Genomic DNA, 6,837 nt, shown 5'->3' with positions numbered 1-6,837 from the left:
ATAATAATTGATTATTCATCCATCCAACAGTACTGAGCTGAAGTTCTCCAGGAACTCCCTTCATTGGATTTAGAAGACCTTATTTTGGGATCTCCTAATACTCTGCGTAGCTCCCTCCCAGTCCTTGTAGTTTACTCCTATTATGCATTTAGTTGCCTTTCTTTCTTTCTAGACTCTTAATTTCTAGATGGTAAAGAAAATGCCTACATTATCTGATTGTTGCTAGCACCTTAATCCTCTGTGCCTTTCAAAGAGTACACTCTCAACATATACACACTACTATATATAAAATAGATAACCAACAAGGACCTACTGTATAGCACAGGGAACTATGTCTAATATTTTGTAATAACATATAAGGGAAAAGAATCTGAAATATATATATATACATATGTACATATACACACACACACACACACACACATATATATATATGAATCACTTTGCTGTACACCTGAAACTAACACAACATTGTAAATCATCTATACTTTGTCAACTGAAAAAAAAAGCACAATGTGAGAGCTGTAAGTTAAGTTTTATTTGGGACAAAATCAGGACTATAACCTGGGAGACAGCATTTCAGATAGATCTGAGAAACTGCTCCAAAGAGGTAGGGGAGGGGAAGTCAGTATTTTTGTGGTTTTTGTGAAGGGGGAGTACATGCAATCGAGCACATATTGTTTTGCAGAAGGTCTCTGCTAGTCACGAGGAGCAGACGTCACCATGAAGGATTTTAGTGCTTTTTTAGATATGAGGAGATGCAAGAATTGGGCTCATAAAATCTTCTCCTGAAAATATTTAACTATCTGAAGACTTGTTCTGCAAGTTTTTCCCAGAGCACAGAGTGCCTCATTTCTGCTCTCCACCCTGAGCTTCTTTCAGAGAGCTGTTGAAGCTCAGCAGCTGCAACTGCTCATAATTTGATCCTTGTAGAGGTAGATGGCAAGTGCCAATCTGTAGGAGATAACTTCAATTAAAAAAAAGCTGATTTAGAGTCAAAAACAAAACAAACAAGAAAAACAAAGAGTCTCCTCCCCTTAGAATAGCATATATATAGACATGTATGGAGAGAGTTTATTGCAGTGAAAAAGAGTATTAGAGTGGGTGTCTCGTGATCATACCTGCAGATTTCACATACAGGCTCCAATACAATTGTTCAGTGTGATTCTTGTCATGTTACTTAACATTTTATGATTGAATTTTCTCATTTGCAAATTAGACATAATAATAGTACTGACCTCAGTTTGGTTTTGCAAAGATTAAATCAGATACTAATCACGTAAATACTTGTACTTCCTGACACATGATAAGTACTTAGAAAATGTTTCAGTATTCCATTATTCATATTAATATTATTTATGACATTTGTCTTTGTTCTAAACTTTCTATTTTTGTCTTATGACTAAGAGAGTTTACAGTTTTGCACATTGTTCGTATGTCAGTGACTCACCAATTAAGATCTCACTCTTGGTCTCTACACCATTTATCCAAATGCCTCTTTGACATTGCCCTTCAATATAGATTACTCAGGGCTATGGATTGTTCCCCTCTGCTCTCCAAGTAAACCCATGCCTAACTCTAGCTTCTCCAACCTGAAAGGACTCCGTAATCTACATAGAAATTCAAATAAATACCAAGGCTTGTCTTATCCTCATCTACCGTATTCAATTAATTTTAAAACCTTGGAGGTTTTTCTTCAAAATATAAACTCATTTCCATTTATTTATATAGAGACTACATCTCATGTTGAAGCAACTGTAAAACTTTAAAATATTTCATCAAGTATTGCATCAAACTGTGGATAAGTTAACTCTAAAAAGCAGAAATTATTCAAGTCATTCTCTGCTCCCAAGACAACTAGATTAAATCATAAAAGTTGCAAGAATATATTTAGTAATTTTAGTATTTCCAAATAAGTTAGATTTATTCATAACAAAAAGTTTCCTGATAAAAATCCATCAATGTCACATCAAATTGTTAAGAAAAATCAAATGAAAATTTGAATAGGAGATTCAAAGATATTTTAAATATTTTTGCTTCATTTCCGATTTTAACCATTTTCTAAAAAATGAATAAAAGTTTACCTTTTGACTTTAACTTAATCTGTTACAATAAAATATATTCAGAGAAACTTCTTAAAAATTAACATTCTACATTATCTCCTCTATTATTTAACATTATAATGGATACTGTGAGATTATTGATATGATAACAAAAACAACTAGAGTGTAGTATATTTAATGCTGGAAAGGACAGAGCAGGGTTATCTATGTTTACTGAAAAAGAGACAAAACTGATAAGCTGCTAAAATTGTTAGCTTCTCCTTCAATACAAACAATATGAGTTCAAGGAATTATTTACCCTTCTCCTCTCAATTTCTACTGAACTAACCAAAGACATACAAATGAGTGAACCTGCACTAAAAATTAGAACTACACACACAAAGAAAATTACAATTTCAATAAAAACATCAAAAACAAAAAGACTAATGGTGCCAAATTTAGGTGATGAACAGAACCATTTGGAAAGTTTCATAAAAATACAGTAGAACTAGGGTGCATTTTATTTTATTTTATTTTTGTACTTCTTACATATTCCAATGATCAAACGACTTTGGAAATGTTTAGTGTAAGAGAAACCTGATTGAGGAAAAAGCCAGTTCTATTGCAATTAGCAGTCTAAAAAAAGGTGCCTGGTTGATAAAGTGAAAGTAAACCCAGGAGAAATTCTCTAGGCCCCATAACATGGAGTGATTTGAGATGTTAGAATAAAAGTGTCATAGGGCAACTGTTGGTGGGAAGGCAAAACTTATTCTATGGGCTTTTTCATCAATCTAAACTAGTACTAATGTCAACACAGCAGTTATCCCTTACGGTACATGCTTTTACTTCCTCCTTATATTTGACATGGTTGGCAAATATTGCTTGTTCTGGCTGAGTCATAAGGAAATAGTCACATCTGATACTGGCAGTGCATCACTAAGAGAACATTACTAAGATTACAACATGTACAGAAATTAAATGTTTACAAAGGGGTAAATTTGCTCTTTCCTCCTTCCCCATTCCTCCTCTGAGCAGGCATATGGATCTTTAATCTTTAATTATTAAACTGCAATAACTTTACATTTCTCTATTTTCTTCAACTCTCTTAAATGATTTTTTTTTCTTCTTAAATGATTTTGAACACAAACTCACAAAGCTGTGGGAAAAACTTACTGAATCAATATCAGACAGAAACAAACTCTCCAGTCACTCCAACCTGCTCTCCTCAAAATTCTAAATTTATATAAAGTGATTAGGTAGTTTAAAAGAAAATCACCAATTTAAAGAATCAAATTAAGATCCTCCAGATTAACAGTTAATGAAAGAAAGAAAAGTTAGCATCTAGAATTCCTTTTCCTATTAAGATGTGAGGTGCATGAAATCCAGGAAGCTGAAATCAATAGGTTAGTTTGCAATTGAACTCATAATTGTCACAGCTGAAACATGTCAGAGGCATTAAATAGCAAGTTGAATGATACAGAAAACTAAATCAGAGAATATGACAAAATGCGAGTTCTTATGTGAGAGAACTCTGTGAGTTCTTAGAGAACTCTGAAGAAATATAAATGTTAGAGAAGAAAAAATGAGATAACTGAAGGAGGACCCTCCATCACCAATTCACCATATACAAAACTAAATTCCCAAGAGTAAAAAGTGTAAAAGACATCCAGAAGAAATGTCACTAGCGCTTCTACCTTGGAGTGAGGTGTGCTGGGAATGGTGAAGGGCATAGGAAAATCACTAGCAGGAGGACATTTTCCCAGTGAAATTTCAGAAGACTGAGAGGACAGACCCGGAAGTTTTAGTGTATATTAGAAATCGCTCCATACTCATTTAAGAATAGCACGTAGAGGATAAACAATCGTTCAAATTTGTAACTATGTGTGGAGGTAAATGGTAATTCGACTTATTGTGGCGATCATTTCACAATATGTACAAATATTGAATCATGATGTGCTACACCTAAAACTAAAATAATGTTATATGTCAATTTTATCTCCATTTTAAAAATCAAAAGTAAAAAAAAAAATTTAAGCAAGTTTTCTGAGCAAAAATATTGTGATTTTTTTCCCTTAAAATATTACATCATCATTAAATTTTATAGCAGATAATTATTTAAGGCTTATTACACACCTGGAAATGTATTAATCTCTTAGTCTATAGCAATGAACAAGACACGCCCTTGATTTGGTGTCAGAGGGAGTTTACAATCCTGTGAAGGGTACAAACAAACAGGTTAAATAAGTTGCCATGACAATTAACAGCTGTGTAACCTTGAGCAAGTTGCTTAACTTCTCTGTTATTTCCTCATTTGCAAAATGAGGTAATTTAAATTCTACTTGTGCTGTGTTGGCTACTATCAACTTGGCATCATTACCACATCTTTCTAAGGTCTCCTCTGCATTTCCCAAAACTCCTTTCCCAATATGTTTCCTTGTTAAGAGTTTGCCAACGATAGACATTTGTGTGAGATTTGGAAGACAGAAGAGCCAGAAAAGCTATTATTTCTGGAGGCTGTCACAGCCAGATGAATGAGCAGATGAGAGATTTCACTGCATCATTTCAAAGAGCACTGGGGAACTACCTGCTTGTCTGTTGCACACTTAAACAATTAGTGAGGGTTTCACATAGACTCTTAGCGCTTCCGCTGTTTCCAAGACAGTTCTTGGGCGCTTCTGGCTGAGATCTCTGGTAGCTTTACTGAAATTTGTTGCTGGGTTCCTTATCTTTCAGAGTCACCTTTCTTGATCTTTTTTTCTTGCAGTCCTTAGACTTTTTGCAAGTTTTTAATTCCTATATTAACTCTTTCATACCCGGAAAATGTAATGTGGCTACTGTTAGCAAACAGTAAGTAAGACCCAGCTAAAATGTTAGCTGGGTCTTAGATTCTTATAGTTTTGGTAACAGGAATGAGGCTGATTTCCTACTTCTGGCATACGTGTGTTGTGTTATCAAACATCTGGGATATTCAAAACTTTCTACTTACAAGTCTAATCACATGATTTTAGACCATAATGCCAAGAGCTCCACACCAGATATTAGAGGCTACAGAGATTTATTCTAATAAAGAGACCAGATTTTGAACAGTCATATGATTGGAAACAACATGGGATAGTTTATGATAACCTATTCATATTCTCCAAGATCTTTTCCTCCCTGAATGTCCGAACAGGCTAGCTCAACAGGGGCGCAACTGGAATCTTCACCTCTCCATCTTTCACAAATTTTATTGTGGCGCTAAGCTTGCAATTTCTCCAGAAATATGAGATGGCTTTGGTTTAATATTTTGAAGAGAGACACAAGTCTAGGGGCCTCACTTGGCCCTTCTTACTGTATTAATTCCTACTCCATTCATCAGGGGACCAACATGAGTGTTCTGCCAATTCTTGTTTTATCTACATCTTCAAAAACGGGGGAAAACGTAGGTCAGGTTTATGACCAATGGGCTCACTCTGGGACAGACTTAAGCCAAAATTGGATCGTCAAGCTTAAAACAGGTAATTGTATATGATAAGAATATTAAACAAATTAAACCTTTGAAAAATATGAATCACAATGTATTTTAGGTCTCCTGGAGATAACATCAACTCACAGCCAGTGTACAGTAATCCCTTAAAATGCTGGTAGATGGCTAAGATAGGTACCTTTGGAAATGTAGATAAAGATTATATATATATATACCTATATAAATATATTAACATTGTGAAGTAATTTTATTAAAATATCAAAAACATATATAGAGTTTTTCTCTATAACTAACATATGTTCAATGTATTTTAAACATGACAATCAAAAAATTAAAATGAAACATTCACATATAAATGTAAGTATATGTATGAAATAGATGAGAAATTAGGAGATTCATTTTTAAATATTAAGGGAATCTAATGTAATCTGCCTATCCAAAAGCCCATTACATATTATAATTGGTTTAAAAAATAATACATCTAATCGAAAAAATTAAATGTAAAAATTAAAAAATTAAACATATAGATATTATTTAACTTGTTTTCTGAAAGAGGCGATAAACCCAGCTAGGCTGATCAAGGAAAAAAGTATCAAGGATAAAGGTTGTTTTATAGATCTAATGGAGTCTGCAAAAAGAATACTAGAACTAAATACTTTTAGCAAAGTCATAGGATAAAAGGCCAATATAAAATATCAATTGTATTTGTAAACTACAAAACATTGCTCAAATTAATGAGTATCTTATATTAGTAAATATAGATATTTTATTACATAATAAAAATCTCCCTTTGAAATTCTCCTTTTATTGAAGTCTATCTGATATTCATGTAAACAAACTAGAACTGAAAAATATGAAATATTTTGTGTTCACATATTATTAGTATTTAGTATTATCATTGTTAAGATGTCAAGTCTCCCCAGCCGATCCATAGATTCAACAGAATCCCGATAATTCTTGAAGTCTTTTAATAGAAATAAGGAAGTCGAATGTGTAAATACGGGTGCACTCACAGAGGGTTCGACATTGCTGAGTGCACAAAGGTATCTAGAGAGCTAAGATGGATATTTGAATCCCAGAATTCACAGTGGCCTAATGTGAATGAGTTTGAAATGATATAACATCCATCGTGGAAGGAGCATAAAGTCTTAATGAAATGGGAATGGTGTAATGAATATATTATGTTAAGACTTCAGAATCCTGTGATGCTTCTATAGATATAAAACATAAAGGAAGCTGAGAAGATATATTTTAAAAAAATTATTACTAAGAAGGAGCATTCTTCATACTTCTGCAGTGATTGTTCTCTATGGTTCAGAGATTATGCTC

This window comes from Grampus griseus (assembly GCF_964374135.1).
Source record: "Grampus griseus genome assembly, chromosome: 1".
Lineage (NCBI taxonomy): Eukaryota > Metazoa > Chordata > Mammalia > Artiodactyla > Delphinidae > Grampus > Grampus griseus.
Note: the sequence above shows the minus strand (reverse complement) of the source record.